Genomic DNA, 17,445 nt, shown 5'->3' on the forward strand with positions numbered 1-17,445 from the left:
AAGATGTCAAGCTAGTGACATTAAAAGAGCGCTTGTTGGGAGGCAACCCAACCTGAGGTAGTTTTCTTTTCATAGCTTTTTCAATAAAAATGTTGAATAACTAAGTTTGGTGTTGCACACCAAAACAATTTAAGGGAGAATGAAGGATTCTAAGTTTGGTGTTCCACCAAAATCTCATTTAAAAGAACATTCTCACTTCCTGCATAAGGCTAGCTCCAAGCAATCAGACAAATTATTCAACTACTTAACTGCTTTCTAGTTTTAATTCCATAACCTTTAGCAAGGACACAAGGTTTCACATATGGTTAACTTGTTGCATCAGGGGCAGTGGTAAGGAATTAAGTTTGGTATTCCCACACCAAAATAAATCCAAAAGACATACTGAACTCATGCATACTAACCATTCACTTAAGGGCTTGAGATGCAAGCAAATTTTGAGAATTATGCAAAAAACTAGCCAACATTTGAAGACAATTTGCATTATGACTCAAAAGGGAGGCAATAGGAGGAAGAATGAAAAGCTGCAACTTAAAAGGTTGTATTTACACTTGATCCTTGTTGTGAAAAGTTTTAATTCAGGAATTCTTGTATGTCTTGCTAAAGTGTTCATCTAGTTGCAAGTGAAGTTGTTTGGTTAAGAATGCTTATCCGCATAATGCTTGTCATTCATCACTTAGCTTTAAATTTTGTTTTGTTTCCCATATGCTTGAATAAAAGAGAAATGTTTGAATTAGAAAGTAAATATCCAATGTTGCATAAGTTGGAATGGAAGTTAATGGTGGTATATGTGTTTGATTAAATGCATAACTCATGAAATAATTGTTGCATAATGTCATATTCAATGAAGTGTGAGCTAGCTTGCTGTCATAAAGGTTCCTATCAGTAAAAAAAATTCCCTTGAGAACAAAAATAAAACAGAAAGAAAAGGAAGAAGAAAAAGCCAATGTGGCAAGAAAAACAAAGAAGAAAGGCTGGGCACCAATAGCTTGGACCCTAGGACACATGCCTGTGGTGTTCTTGTACTAGGATATGCTTGGACAAGTAAATTCTAAGGGGTATTTCAAAACCTGGCCACTTAGATCAACTGATTTGGGATGGCCAATTGAAAGTCCACAATAAAGAGCAACCTAGCTACAGAACATTTAATTATCCAAAGAGGTGCTGGGCATCAATGATCTTAGGAGGAAATAGTGAGCCATGTGTCTGTGGTGAAGAAATGTTGAGAAAAAAATAAAGCCAAAGGCTACTGCAACATTTGACACCAAGCCTTCAAAGAATAATAAGCTTGTTAAGCAAAATAAGAAAAGAAAAGTTAGCAAGGGAGCAAGTAAAAAGTAAACCTTACAACAACAAGTTTAGTAAGCCTTTGAGGAAAAGTGTATATTATGTAACAGCAAACAATAACTGAGTTATCATTGTCTGCATAAAAACTCCATAAATCAAGTTCTACTATATGCCTAATAAGGATATGTATGCTTTTCTTTTTTCATTTCATTTCCTCTTAATTTTGATGCTTGCTTGGGGACAAGCAAGATTTAAGTTTGGTGTTGTGATGACAAGTCATCATATACCCATTTCTCAAGCTAATTTCACTTGTTTCACTAGTTTTTATGCACTTTCTTGCACCATAAGTAAGCAATTTAGAGTGGAATTGCATGTTTTATTTGAATCAAACAACCACCATTTAATTGATGCTAAATCATGAGGTTTAAGCTAAATTTAATTGAATTTTAATTGATTTATAAACCTTGTGAATTTAGTGATACTTTGATTGGTTGTTTTGATTAATTGTAGGTGAAGAAAAGAAGAAAAGAATGAAGCGTGGCTTAAGAAAGCGTGGCCCAAGGAAGAAAAGAGTGTAGCGCATGGAAGGGAGAAAGCCACACTGCCCTCCACAAGAGCACACTGCCCTCCAAGGGAGCACAACAATGAACCAAGCATTCAAGGCTTCACTCCCCTGCCCTCCTTGAGGGCGGATGATGAGCGGATAATTTATACGCTTTTTGGCATTGTTTTTAGTATGTTTTTAGTATATTTTAGTTAGTTTTTAGTATATTTTTATTAGATTTTAGTTAAAATTTATTTTTCTGGACTTTACTATGAGTTTGTGTGTTTTTCTGTGATTTCAGGTATTTTCTGGCTGAAATTGAGGGTCTTGAGCAAAAATCTGATTCAGAGACTGAAAAGGACTGCAGATGCTGTTGGATTCTGACCTCCCTGCACTCGAAGTGGCTTTTTTGAAGCTACAGAAGCCCAATTGGCGCGCTCTCAACGGTGTTGGAAAGTAGACATCCTGGGCTTTCCAGCAATGTATAATAGTCCATACTTTGCCCGAGATTTGATGGCCCAAACCGGCGTGGCAAATCAGCCTCAGAATTTCCAGCGTTTAACGCTGGAACTGGCATAAAACTTGGAGTTAAACGCCCAAACTGGCATGAAAGCTGGCGTTTAACTCCAGAAAAAGTCTCTACAAATGAAAGCTTCAATGCTCAGCCCAAGCACACACTAAGTGGACCCAGAAGTGGATTTTTATGTCATTTACTCATTTCTGTATACCCTAGGTTACTAGTTCACTATTAATAGGATCTTTTGACATTGTATCTGTACCTCATGACACTTTACACGTTTCTTTGTGTACTTCCTACGGCATGAGTCTCTAAACCCCATGGTTGGGGGTGAGGAGCTCTGCTATGTCTTGATGGATTAATGCAATTACTACTGTTTTTTCATTCAATTATGCTTGCTTCCATTCTAAGATATTACTTGTTCTTAAACTGGATGAATGTGATGATCCGTGACACTCATCATCATTCTCAACTATGAACGTGTGCCTGACAACCACCTCCGTTCTACCTTAGATTAAGTAGATATCTCTTGGATTCTTTAATCAGAATCTTCGTGGTATAAGCTAGAACTGATGGCGGCATTCAAGAGAATCCGGAAGGTCTAAACCTTGTCTGTGGTATTCTGAGTAGGATTCAATGATTGAATGACTGTGATGAGCTTCAAACTCCTGAGGGCGGGGCATTAGTGACAGACGCAAAAGAATCACTAGATTCTATTCCGGCCTGATTGAGAACCGACAGATGGATAGCCGTGCCGTGACAGGGTGCGTTGAATATTTCCACTGAGAGGATGGGAGGTAGCCACTGACAACGGTGAAACCCTTGCATACAGCTTGCCATGGAAGGAGTCTTGCGTGCTTGAAGAAGAAGACAGTAGGAAAGCATAGATTCAGAAGATAGAGCATCTCCAAAACCTCAACCTGTTCCCCATTACTGCAGAACAAGTACTTATTTTATGTTCTTTTACTTTTCACAATCAACCTTGATAATTATTGATATCCTGACTAAGATTTACAAGATAACCATAGTTTGCTTCAAGCCGACAATCTCCGTGGGATCGACCCTTACTCACGTAAGGTATTACTTGGACGACCCAGTGCACTTGCTGGTTAGTTGTGCGGGATTGCAAAGTGTGATTGCAATTTCGTGCACCAAGTTTTTGGCGCCGTTGCCGGGGATTGTTCGAGTTTGGACAACTGACGGCTTATCTTGTTGCTTAGATTAGGACTGTTTTGTTTTCGTCGGTTTAGAGTCTTTTAGTTGAGTCTAGTTTTATATTTTAAGTTTGGTGTCAATTTCATGCTTTTGTTTTTCTTCTAATTTTCGAATTTGCATGTCTTTAGTCCCTTTTTGATCCGTAAAAATTCTAAGTTTGGTGTCCTCTTTGTGTTTTTCCTTTAAAATTTTCGAAAATTTGTGTTTGATTTTCTAAAAATTTTGAGTTTGGTGTCATTTTGTTGTTTTTCTCTTTCCTCATTTCAAAAATCAAATCTTTTTCATAAAATTTTTTTCAATCATATCTTTCTAATTGCTAATCTCAAATTAACTAATTGATTCAGTTTTCAATTTGCTTTGATCTTATTTTCTTTTAATTTTCGAATTTTTATTTTATTTTCCTTTTGTTTTTATTTTATTTTTCGGTTAATTCAAAAAAATATATATATATTTTTATCTATTTGCAATCCATATCATTTCCCTTTATCCATTATGGACCTAAGTGGGATTGATCAGTCCAGAAGGACTCTGGGGTCATATGCTAACCCCATTACAGCTGCATATGGGAGTAGTATCTGTACACCTCCCATCAAAGCAAGCAGCTTTGAGCTAAACCCTCAACTCATTATCATAGTGCAGCAAAATTGCCAGTATTCCGGTCTTCCTCAGGAAGAGCCTACTGAGTTTCTGGCACAGTTCTTACAAATTGCTGACACAGTACGTGATAAAGAGGTGGATTAGGATGTCTACAGACTATTACTGTTTCCATTTGCTGTAAAAGATCAAGCTAAGAGGTGGTTGAATAACCAACCTACAGCAAGCATAAAGACATGGAAACAGTTATCAGACAAATTCCTGAATCACTTTTACCCTCCAAAGAGGATGACACAGTTAAGGCTGGACATCCAAGGCTTTAAACAAGAGGATAATGAATCCCTTTATAATGCCTGGGAGAGGTATAGAGGTATGCTAAGAAAATGCCCCTCTGAAATGTTTTCAGAGTGGGTACAGTTAGACATCTTCTACTATGGGCTTACAGAAAAAGCTCAGATGTCTTTAGACCACTCAGCTGGTGGATCTATACACATGAGGAAGACAATTGAGGAGGCTCAAGAGCTTATAGACACTGTTGCTAGAAATCAATATTTGTACTCTAGCAATGAGTTCTCCCCAAAAGAGGAAGTCATGGCAGTAGCCACTGATCCCAATCCTCAAGAACAGATGATTGAGCTTAACCAACAATTGCTCCTGATGACAGAACAGTTAGCAGAATTTAAAGAGATGCTCCACAAAACTAAAGTTGCTAACAAGAATATAGAACTGCAGTTGAATCAAGCAAAACAGCAAATATCTAAACAGATAACAGAAGAATGTCAAGCAGTTCAACTGAGGAGTGGGAAGACATTGAATAACACTGCTCAAAAGAGCAAAAAGCCAAATAAGGAACAATTGACAGAGGATAACCAAACCACTGTTCAAAATCCCTCTGAGGACAGTAAGCGCCCAGAGAGGAACACTTTTGGCGTTCAAACGCCAGAAAAGGGGGGAAAGCTGGCGTTAAACGCCCATTCCCTGCCCAGTTCTGGCGTTCAAACGCCAGAGAAGGGAGAGAAGTTGGCGTTAAACGCCCAATCTTCACCCAATTTTGGCGTTCAGACGCCAAGAGAGGATCAGACACCTGAGAGTGCTGACAGTAATCCCTCTAAAAAGGCTTCTTCAACCACTTCTGTAAGGAATAAACCTGCAGAATCTAAGGTTGAAGAATATAAAGCCAAGATGCCTTATCCTCAGAAACTCCGCCAAGCTGAACAGGATAAGCAATTTGCCCACTTTGCAGACTATCTAAGGACTCTTGAAATAAAGATTCCATTTGCAGAGGCACTTGAGCAAATACCTTCTTATGCTAAGTTCATGAAAGAAATCTTAAGTCATAAGAAGGATTGGAGAGAAACTGAAAAAGTATTTCTCACTGAAGAATGCAGTGCAGTCATCTTGAAAAGCTTACCAGAAAAGCTTCAAGATCCAGGGAGCTTTATGATACCATGCACATTCGAAGGCGCTTGCACTAAGACTGCCTTATGTGATCTTGGAGCAAGTATCAATCTAATACCTGCATCCACTATCAGAAACCTTGGGTTGACTGAAGAAGTCAAACCAACCCGGATATGCCTCCAACTTGCTGATGGCTCCATTAAACACCCATCAGGCATAATAGAGGACATGATTGTCAAGGTTGGGCCATTTGCCTTTCCAACTGACTTTGTGGTGCTGGAAATGGAGGAGCACAAGAGTGCAACTCTCATTCTAGGAAGACCTTTCCTAGCAACTGGACGAACTCTTATTGATGTACAAAAAGGGGAAGTAACCCTGAGAGTCAATGAGGATGAGTTCAAGTTGAATGCTGTAAAAGCTATGCAGCATCCAGACACACTGGTGCACGAAATTGTGATCAATACTTTTCACAACACAAATAATCCCCGGTGATGAATCCAAAAACTTGGTGTTCAAAACCATGGCATAAACACAACTTCGCAAAACTAACCAGCAAGTGTACTGGGTCGTCCAAGTAATAAACCTTGCGCGAGTAAGGGTCGATCCCACAGAGATTGTTGGTATGAAGCAAGCTATGGTCACCTTGTAAATCTTAGTCAGGCAGACTCAAATGGATATGAATGATGATATACGAATAAAACATAAAGATAAAGATAGAGATACTTATGTAATTCATTGGTAGGAATTTCAGATAAGCGTATGAAGATGCTTGTCCCTTCCGTCTCTCTGCTTTCCTACTGTCTTCATCCAATCCTTCTTACTCCTTTCTATGGCAAGCTTATGCAAGGGTTTCACCGTTGTCAGTGGCTACCTCCCATCCTCTCAGTGGAAATGTTCAACGCACCCTGTCACGGCACGGCTATCCATCTGTCGGTTCTCAATCAGGCCGGAATAGAATCCAGTGATTCTTTTGCGTCTGTCACTAATGCCCCGCCTTCAGGAGTTTGAAGCTCGTCACAGTCATTCAATCATTGAATCCTACTCAGAATACCACAGACAAGGTTAGACCTTCCGGATTCTCTTGAATGCCGCCATCAGTTCTAGCCTATACCACGAAGACTCTGATCTCATAGAATGGCTGGCTCGGTTGTCAGGCGAGCACTCGATTGTCAGGCGATCAACCATGCATCGTGTATCAGGAATCCAAGAGATATTCACCCAATCTAAGGTAGAACGGAGGTGGTTGTCAGGCACACGTTCATAGGTGAGAATGATGATGAGTGTCACGGATCATCACATTCATCAAGTTGAAGAACAAGTGATATCTTGGAACAAGAACAAGCGGAATTGAATAGAAGAACAATAGTAATTGCATTAATACTCGAGGTACAGCAGAGCTCCACACCTTAATCTATGGTGTGTAGAAACTCCACCGTTGAAAATATATAAGAACAAGGTCTAGGCATGGCCGAATGGCCAGCCTCCCAAAGAGGGTTCAATCATAAAAACATGATCAAAAGCCGATCTAGAGATCTAAAGTGATCAAAAGATTCTAAATACAATAGTAAAAGGTCCTATATATAGAGAACTAGTAGCCTAGGGTGTACAGAAATGAGTAAATGACATAAAAATCCACTTCCGAGCCCACTTGGTGTGTGCTTGGGCTGAGCATTGAAGCATTTTCGTGTAGAGACTCTTCTTGGAGTTAAACGCCAGCTTTTATGCCAGTTTGGGCGTTTAACTCCCATTCTTGTGCCAGTTCCGGCGTTTAACGCTGGAAATTCTGAGGGTGACTTTGAACGCCTGTTTGGGCCATCAAAATCTTGGGCAAAGTATGGACTATCATATATTGCTGGAAAGCCCAGGATGTCTACTTTCCAACGCCGTTGAGAGCGCGCCAATTGGGCTTCTGTAGCTCCAGAAAATCCACTTCGAGTGCAGGGAGGTCAGAATCCAACAGCATCTGCAGTCCTTTTTAGTCTCTGAATCAGATTTTTGCTCAGGTCCCTCAATTTCAGCCAGAAAATACCTGAAATCACAGAAAAACACACAAACTCATAGTAAAGTCCAGAAAAGTGAATTTTAACTAAAAACTAATAAAAATATACTAAAAACTAACTAGATCATACTAAAAACATACTAAAAACAATGCCAAAAAGCATACAAATTATCCGCTCATCACAACACCAAACTTAAATTGTTGCTTGTCCTCAAGCAACTGAAAATCAAACAAGATAAAAAGAAGAGAATATGCAATGAATTCCAAAAACATCTATGAAGATCAGTATTAATTAGATGAGCGGGGCCTTTAGCTTTTTGCCTCTGAACAGTTTTGGCATCTCACCCTATCCTTTGAAATTCAGAATGATTGGCTTCCTTAGGAACTCAGAATCCAGATAGTGTCATTGATTCTCCTAGCTAAGTATGATGATTCTTAAACACAGCTACTTATTGAGTCTTGGTCGTGGCCCAAAGCACTCTGTCTTCCAGTATTACCACCGGATACATACATGCCACAGACACATAATTGGGTGAACCTTTTCAGATTGTGACTCAGCTTTGCTAGAGTCCCCAACTAGAGGTGTCCAGGGTTCTTAAGCACACTCTTTTTGCCTTGGATCACAACTTTATTTCTTTCTTTTTCTCTCTTTTTTTTTTCGTTTTCTTTTCTCCCTTTTTTCGTTTTTCTCCTTCTCTCTTTTTTTTTTTGAATTCACTGCTTTTTCTTGCTTCAAGAATTATTTTTATGATTTTTCAGATCCTCAGTAACATGTCTCCTTTTTCATCATTCTTTCAAGAGCCAATATTCATGAATCACAAATTCAAAAGACATATGCACTGTTTAAGCATACATTCAGAAAATAAAAGTAGTGCCACCACATCAAAATAATTAAACTATTATAAAATTCAAAATTCATGCAATTCTTCTCTTTTTCAATTAAGAACATTTTTCATTTAAGAAAGGTGATGGATTCATAGGACATTCATAACTTTAAGGCATAAACACTAAGACACTAATGATCACAAGACACAAATATAGATAAACATAAGCATAATTTTCAAAAAACAGAAAAATAAAGAACAAGGAAATTAAAGAACGGGTCCACCTTAGTGATGGCGGCTTGTTCTTCCTCTTGAAGATCCTATGGAGTGCTTGAGCTCCTCAATGTCTCTTCCTTGTCTTTGTTGCTCCTCTCTCATGATTCTTTGATCTTCTCTAATCTCATGGAGGAGGACGGAGTGTTCTTGGTGCTCCACCCTTAGTTGTCCCATGTTGGAACTCAATTCTCCTAGGGAGGTGTTTAGTTGCTCCCAATAGTTTTGTGGAGGAAAGTGCATCCCTTGAGGCATCTCAGGGATTTGATGATGAGAGGGGTCTCTTGTTTGCTCCATCCTCTTCTTAGTGATAGGCTTGTCCTCATCAATGGGGATGTCTCCCTCTATGTCAACTCCAACTGAATAACAGAGGTGACAAATGAGATGAGGAAAGGCTAACCTTGCCAAGGTAGAGGACTTGTCCGCCACCTTATAAAGTTCTTGGGATATAACCTCATGAACTTCTATTTCTTCTCCAATCATGATGCTATGAATCATGATAGCCCGGTCTATAGTAACTTTGGACCGGTTGCTAGTGGGAATGATTGAGCGTTTGGATAAACTCCAACCATCCCCTAGCCACAGGCTTGAGGTCATGCCTTCTCAATTGAACCGGCTTTCCTCTTGAATCTCTCTTCCATTGGGCGCCCTCTTCACAAATGACTGTGAGGACTTGGTCCAACCTTTGATCAAAGTTGACCCTTCTAGTGTAAGGATGTTCATCTCCTTGCATCATGGGCAAGTTGAATGCCAACCTTACATTTTCCGGACTAAAATCCAAGTATTTCCCCCGAACCATAGTAAGCCAATTCTTTGGGTCCGGGTTCACACTTTGATCATGGTTCTTGGTGATCCATGCATTGGAATAGAACTCTTGAACCATTAAGATTCCGACTTGTTGAATGGGGTTGGTAAGAACTTCCCAACCTCTCCTTCGGATCTCATGTCGGATCTCCGGATATTCACTCTTTTTGAGTGAAAAAGGGACCTCGGGGATCACCTTCTTCAAGGCCACAACTTCATAGAAGTGGTCTTGATGCACCCTTGAGATGAATCTCTCCATCTCCCATGACTCGGAGGTGAAAGCTTTTGCCTTCCCTTTCCTCTTTCTAGAGGTTTCTCCGGCCTTGGATGCCATAAATGGTTATGGAAAAACAAAAAGCAATGCTTTTACCACACCAAACTTAAAAGGTTTGCTCGTCCGCGAGCAAAGGAAGAAAGAAGAGAGTAGAAGAAGAAGAAATAGAGGAGATGGAGGGGGCTTTGTGGTTCGGCCAAAAGGGGAGAAGTAGTGTTTAGGTTGTGTGAAAATGAAGGAGTGAAGATGGGTTTATATAGGGGTGGGGGGAGGGTTATGGTTCGGCTATGGGAGGGTGGGTTTGGGAGGGAAAGTGTTTGAATTTGAATGGTGAGGTAGGTGGGGTGTAATGAAGGATGGATGTGAGTGGTGAAGAGAAAGATGTGATTTGATAAGGGAAGGGTTTTTGGGGAAGAGGTGTTGAGGTGATTGGTGAATGGGTGAAGAAGAGAGAGAGTGGTAGGGTAGGTGGGGATCCTGTGGGGTCCACAGATCCTGAGGTGTCAAGGAAAAGTCATCCCTGCACCAAATGTCATGCAAAAATGCGTTTTGAGCTAATTCTGGCGTTAAACGCCGGGCTGGTGCCCATTTCTGGCGTTTAACGCCAAGTGCTTGCCCTTTTCTGGCGTTTAACGCCAGTCTGGTGCCCCTTTCTGGCGTTAAGCGCCCAGAATGGTGCCAGACTGGGCGTTAAACGCCCATCTGCTAACCTTACTGGCATTTAAACGCCAGCAGGTTCTTCCTCCAGGGTGTGCTGTTTTTCTTTCTGTTTTTCTTTCTGTTTTTGCTTTTTCAATGGATTTTGTGACTTCTCGTGATCATCAACCTACAGAAAACATAAAATAACAAAAGAGAATAGATAAAATATAACATTGGGTTGCTTCCCAACAAGCGCTTCTTTAATGTCAGTAGCTTGACAGAGGGCTCTCATGGAGCCTCAGAGATGCTCAGAGCAATGTTGGAACCTCCCAACACCAAACTTAGAGTTTGAATGTGGGGGTTCAACACCAAACTTAGAAGTTGGTTGTGGCCTCCCAACACCAAACTTAGAGTTTGACTGTGGGGGCTCTGTGTGGCTCTGTTTTGAGAGAAGCTCTTCATGCTTCCTCTCCATGATGACAGAGGGATATCCTTGAGCCTCAAACACAAAGGATTCCTCATTCACTTGAATGATCAATTCTCCTCTATCAACATCAATCACAGCCCTTGCTGTGGCTAGGAAGGGTCTGCCAAGGATGATGGATTCATCCATGCACTTCCCAGTCTCTAGGACTATGAAATTAGCAGGGATGTAATGGTCTTCAACTTTTACCAGAACATCCTCTACAAGTCCATAGGCTTGTTTTCTTGAATTGTCTGCCATCTCTAGTGAGATTTTTGCAGCTTGCACCTCAAAGATCCCTAACTTCTCCATTACAGAGAGAGGCATGAGGTTTACACTTGACCCTAAGTCACACAAGGCCTTCTTGAAGGTCATGGTGCCTATGGTACAAGGTATTGAAAACTTCCCAGGATCCTGTCTCTTTTGAGGCAGTTTCTGCCTAGACAAGTCATTCAGTTCCTTGGTGAGCAAAGGGAGTTCATCTTCCCAAGTCTCATTCCCAAATAACTTGTCATTTAGCTTCATGATTGCTCCAAGGTATTTAGCAACTTGCTCTTCAGTGACATACTCATCCTCTTCAGAGGAAGAATACTCATCAGAGCTCATGAATGGCAGAAGTAAGTCCAATGGAACCTCTATGGTCTCATTTTGAGCCTCAGATTCGCATAGTTCCTCATTGGGGAACTCATTGGAGGCCAGTGGATGTCCATTGAGGTCTTCCTCAGTGGCGTTCACTGCCTCTTCCTCCTCTCCAAATTCGGCCATGTTGATGGCTTTGCACTCTCCTTTTGGATTTTCTTCTGTATTGCTTGGAAGAGTACTAGGAGGGAGTTCAGTAATTTTCTTGCTTAGCTGATCCACTTGTGCCTCCAAATTTCTAATGGAGGACCTTGTTTCAGTCATGAAACTTTGAGTGGTTTTGATTAGATCAGAGACCATGGTTGCTAAGTCAGAGGTATTCTGCTTAGAACTCTCTGTCTGTTGCTGAGAAGATGATGGAAAAGGCTTGCTATTGCTAAACCTGTTTCTTCCACCATTATTGTTGTTGAAACCTTGTTGAGGTCTCTGTTGATCCTTCCATGAGAGATTTGGATGATTTCTCCATGTAGGATTATAGGTGTTTCCATAGGGTTCTCCTATGTAATTCACCTCTTCTATTGAAGGGTTCTCAGGATCATAAGCTTCTTCTTCAAATGAAGCTTCCTTAGTACTGCTTGGTGCATTTTGCATTCCAGACAGACTTTGAGAAATCATATTGACTTGTTGAGTCAATATTTTATTCTGAGCCAGTATGGCATTCAAAGTGTCAATCTCAAGAACTCCTTTCTTCTGATTGGTCCCATTGTTCACAGAATTCCTTTCAGAAGTGTACATGAATTGGTTATTTGCAACCATCTCAATCAGCTCTTGAGCTTCTGTAGGCGTCTTCTTCAAATGAAGAGATCCTCCAGCAGAGCTATCCAAAGACATCTTGGATAGTTCAGAGAGACCATCATAGAAAATTCCAATGATGCTCCATTCAGAAAGCATATCAGTGGGACACTTTCTGATTAATTGTTTGTATCTTTCCCAAGCTTCATAGAGGGATTCTCCTTCCTTCTGTCTGAAGGTTTGGACTTCCACTCTAAGCTTACTCAATTTTTGAGGTGGAAAGAACTTTGCCAAGAAGGCATTGACTAGCTTTTCCCAAGAGTTCAGGCTTTCTTTAGGTTGTGAGTCCAACCATATTCTAGCTCTGTCTATTACAGCAAAAGGAAATAGCATAAGTCTGTAGACCTCAGGGTCAACCCCATTAGTCTTGACAATGTCACAGATTTGTAAGAACTCAGCTAAAAACTGATGAGGATCTTCCAGTGGAAGTCCATGGAACTTGCAATTCTGTTGCATTAGAGAAACTAATTGAGGCTTAAGCTCAAAGTTGTTTGCTCCAATGGCAGGGATAGAGATGCTTCTCCCATAGAAGTCGGGAGTAGGTGCAGTAAAGTCACCCAGCACCTTCCTTGCATTGTTGGCATTGTTGTTATTTTCGGCTGCCATGGGTTCTTCTTCTTTGCTCCTGCTCATATGAAAGAGAAAAGAAAATGTGAAATCCTTTATGTCACAGTATAGAGATTCCTTGAGGTGTCAGAGGAAAAGAAAGTAGAAGGCAGAAGTAGAAAATTCGAACTTATCAAAGAAGATGGAGTTCGAATTTTGCATTAAGGAATAGTGTTAGTTCATAAATAGAAGGAGGTGAGAAGAGGGGAAGTAATTTTCGAAAATCAAGTAAAAGATTTTGAAAACATTTTGAAAAACACTAATTGATTTTCGAAAATAAAAGTGGGAAAGAAATTAAGTGATTTTTGAAAAAGAATTTGAAATTAGAAATAAAAAAGATTTGATTGAAAGTTATTTTGAAAAAGATGTGGTTAAGAAGATATGATTGGTTTTAAAAAGATGTGATTGAGAAGATATGATTTGAAAAACATTTTAAAAAAATTTGATTTTGAAAATTAATGACTTGGCTATCAAGAAAAGATATGATTCAAACATTAAACCTTTCTCAACAGAAAAGGCAACATACTTGAAATGTTGAATCAAATCATTAATTGATAGCAAGTATAGAAAGAGATTGAATTTGAAAAAGATTTGATTGAGAAGATATGATTTGAAAAAGATTTGATTTTGAAAAGATTTTGAAAACTTGAAAAAAATTTGCATTGAAAACAAAATCTTCCCTCTTGTGCCATCCTGGCGTTAAACGCCCAGAATGGTGCACATTCTGGCGTTTAACGCCCAAAACTCTACCCTTTTGGGCGTTAAACGCCCAACCAGGCACCCTGGCTGGCGTTTAAACGCCAGTCTGTCCTTCTTCACTAGGCGTTTTGAACGCCCAGCTTTTTCTGTATAATTCCTCTGCTGTATGTTCTGAATCTTCAATTCTCTGTATTATTGACTTGAAAAGACACAAATTAAAAATATTTTTGGATTTTTAATAGTGAGGAATAATCTAAATGCAACTAAAGTCAAATACTAATGCATGCAAGACACCAAACTTAGCAGTTTGTATACTACTGACACTAATGAGAATGCATATGAGACACATAAACACTCAAGTCAAGAGGAATTAAAGATCAGAGTAATGAAATCATCAAGAACATCTTGAAGATCACTAAGACACATGAATGAATGCAAGAGGAGCAGAAACATGCAATTGACACCAAACTTAAAATGAGACTCTAGACTCAAACAAGAAATATTTTTGGATTTTTTCGAAAATTAAGTGGAAAAAGAAAATAAAGGTATCAAAATTCTTAATGAGAATTCCAGGAATCATGCAATGTTAGTCTAAAGCTTTAGTCTAAATAAATTAGATATGGCTGAACAAGCTTCAGCACGACATTGCATTCAAGAGCTAAATTGATGAAAATCAATCAGCTTTGGTGATGATAAGAACATCACCTTGAAACACTAGAATTCATTCTTAAGAACTCTGAAGAAAAAAAATACCTAATCTAAGCAACAAGATGAACCGTCAGTTGTCCATACTCGAACAATCCCCGGCAACGGCGCCAAAAACTTGGTGCACGAAATTGTGATCAATACTTTTCACAACACAAATAATCCCCGGTGATGAATCCAAAAACTTGGTGTTCAAAACCATGGCATAAACACAACTTCGCACAACTAACCAGCAAGTGTACTGGGTCGTCCAAGTAATAAACCTTACGCGAGTAAGGGTCGATCCCACAGAGATTGTTGGTATGAAGCAAGCTATGGTCACCTTGTAAATCTTAGTCAGGCAGACTCAAATGGATATGAATGATGATATACGAATAAAACATAAAGATAAAGATAGAGATACTTATGTAATTCATTGGTAGGAATTTCAGATAAGCGTATGAAGATGCTTGTCCCTTCCGTCTCTCTGCTTTCCTACTGTCTTCATCCAATCCTTCTTACTCCTTTCCATGGCAAGCTTATGCAAGGGTTTCACCATTGTCAGTGGCTACCTCCCATCCTCTCAGTGGAAATGTTCAACGCACCCTGTCACGGCACGGCTATCCATCTGTCGGTTCTCAATCAGGCCGGAATAGAATCCAGTAATTCTTTTGCGTCTGTCACTAATGCCCCGCCTTCAGGAGTTTGAAGCTCGTCACAGTCATTCAATCATTGAATCCTACTCAGAATACCACAGACAAGGTTAGACCTTCCGGATTCTCTTGAATGCCGCCATCAGTTCTAGCCTATACCACAAAGACTCTGATCTCATGGAATGGCTGGCTCGGTTGTCGGGCGAGCGCTCGGTTGTCAGGCGATCAACCATGCATCGTGTATCAGGAATCCAAGAAATATTCACCCAATCTAAGGTAGAACGGAGGTGGTTGTCAGGCACACGTTCATAGGTGAGAATGATGATGAGTGTCACGGATCATCACATTCATCAAGTTGAAGAACAAGTGATATCTTGGAACAAGAACAAGCAGGATTGAATAGAAGAACAATAGTAATTGCATTAATACTCGAGGTACAGCAGAGCTCCACACCTTAATCTATGGTGTGTAGAAACTCCACCGTTGAAAATACATAAGAACAAGGTCTAGGCATGGCCGAATGGCCAGCCTCCCAAAGAGGGTTCAATCATAAAAACATGATCAAAAGCCGATCTAGAGATCTAAAGTGATCAAAAGATTCTAAATACAATAGTAAAAGGTCCTATATATAGAGAACTAGTAGCCTAGGGTGTACAGAGATGAGTAAATGACATAAAAATCCACTTCCGGGCCCACTTGGTGTGTGCTTGGGCTGAGCATTGAAGCATTTTCGTGTAGAGACTCTTCTTGGAGTTAAACGCCAGCTTTTATGCCAGTTTGGGCGTTTAACTCCCATTCTTGTGCCAGTTCCGGCGTTTAACGCTGGAAATTCTGAGGGTGACATTGAACGCCGGTTTGGGCCATCAAATCTTGGGCAAAGTATGGACTATCATATATTGCTGGAAAGCTCAGGATGTCTACTTTCCAACGCCGTTGAGAGCGCGCCAATTGGGCTTCTGTAGCTCCAGAAAATCCACTTCGAGAGCAGGGAGGTCAGAATCCAACAGCATCTGCAGTCCTTTTTAGTCTCTGAATCAGATTTTTGCTCAGGTCCCTCAATTTCAGCCAGAAAATACCTGAAATCATAGATAAACACACAAACTCATAGTAAAGTCCAGAAAAGTGAATTTTAACTAAAAACTAATAAAAATATACTAAAAACTAACTAGATCATACTAAAAACATACTAAAAACAATGCCAAAAAGCGTACAAATTATCCGCTCATCACACGCCAAATGACTGCATGGGCGCTGACATTATTGACTCTCTGGTAGAAGAGATCAATATGAGTGAAAGCCTAGAATCAGAGTTTGAGGACATCTTCAAGGATGCTCAACCTGATCAAGAAGAACCAGAGGAAACAAAGGAATTTTCGAAAATTCCTCAGGAGGAGGATAAGCCTCCCAAACCTGAACTCAAACCACTACCACCATCCCTGAAGTATGCATTTTTGGGAGAGGGTGACACTTTTCCAGTGATTATAAGCTCTGCTTTAAATCCACAGGAAGAGGAAGCACTGATTCAAGTGCTAAGGACACACAAGACAGCTCTTGGGTGGTCCATAAGTGATCTTAAGGGCATTAGCCCAGCTAGATGCATGCACAAGATCCTGTTGGAGGATAATGCCAAACCAGTGGTCCAACCACAGAGGAGGCTAAATCCAGCCATGAAGGAGGTGGTGCAGAAAGAGGTCACTAAATTACTAGAGGCTGGGATTATTTATCCTATTTCTGATAGCCCCTGGGTGAGCCCTGTACAAGTTGTCCCCAAGAAGGGAGGCATGACATTGGTTCATAATGAAAAAAATGAACTGGTTCCTACAAGAACAGTCACAGGGTGGCGTATGTGTATTGATTACAGAAGGCTCAATACAGCCACCAGAAAGGATCATTTTCCTTTACCATTCATAGACCAAATGCTAGAAAGACTAGCTGGTCATGATTATTACTGCTTTTTGGATGGCTATTCAGGTTACAACCAAATTGCAGTAGATCCTCAAGACCAAGAGAAAACAGCATTTACTTGCCCTTCTGGCGTGTTTGCCTACAGGAGGATGCCTTTTTGTCTGTGTAATGCTCCTGCAACCTTTCAGAGATGCATGTTATCCATCTTCTCTGATATGGTGGAGAAATTCCTGGAAGTCTTCATGGATGACTTCTCAGTATATGGAGACTCATTCAGCTCCTGTCTTAACCACCTAGCACTTGTCCTGAAAAGGTGCCAAGAGACTAACCTGGTTTTAAACTGGGAGAAATGTCACTTTATGGTGACTGAAGGAATTATCCTTGGACACAAAATTTCAAGCAGGGGAATAGAGGTGGATAAGACAAAGGTAGAGGTAATTGAAAAATTACCACCACCTGCCAATGTTAAGGCAATCAGAAGCTTTCTGGGGCATGCAGGATTCTACAGAAGGTTTATAAAGGATTTTTTGAAAATTGTAAAACCTTTGAGTAACCTGCTAGCTGCTGACACACCATTTGTGTTTGACACACAGTGTCTGCATGCATTTGAGACACTGAAAGCTAAGCTGGTCACAGCAC

The 17,445-nt window shown here is 40.2% G+C and overlaps 1 non-coding gene across 1 annotated transcript; it reads left to right on the forward strand.

Annotated features, from left to right (window-relative positions):
* Positions 1-12,352: 12,352 nt before the first annotated feature.
* On the forward strand, positions 12,353-12,460 carry LOC112713537 (small nucleolar RNA R71). Its single transcript, XR_003158508.1, has one exon. It is a non-coding gene; the product is annotated as a small nucleolar RNA R71 (small nucleolar RNA).
* The last annotated feature ends 4,985 nt before the right edge of the window (positions 12,461-17,445 follow it).

Source organism: Arachis hypogaea, chromosome 9, assembly GCF_003086295.3.
Source record: "Arachis hypogaea cultivar Tifrunner chromosome 9, arahy.Tifrunner.gnm2.J5K5, whole genome shotgun sequence".
Lineage (NCBI taxonomy): Eukaryota > Viridiplantae > Streptophyta > Magnoliopsida > Fabales > Fabaceae > Arachis > Arachis hypogaea.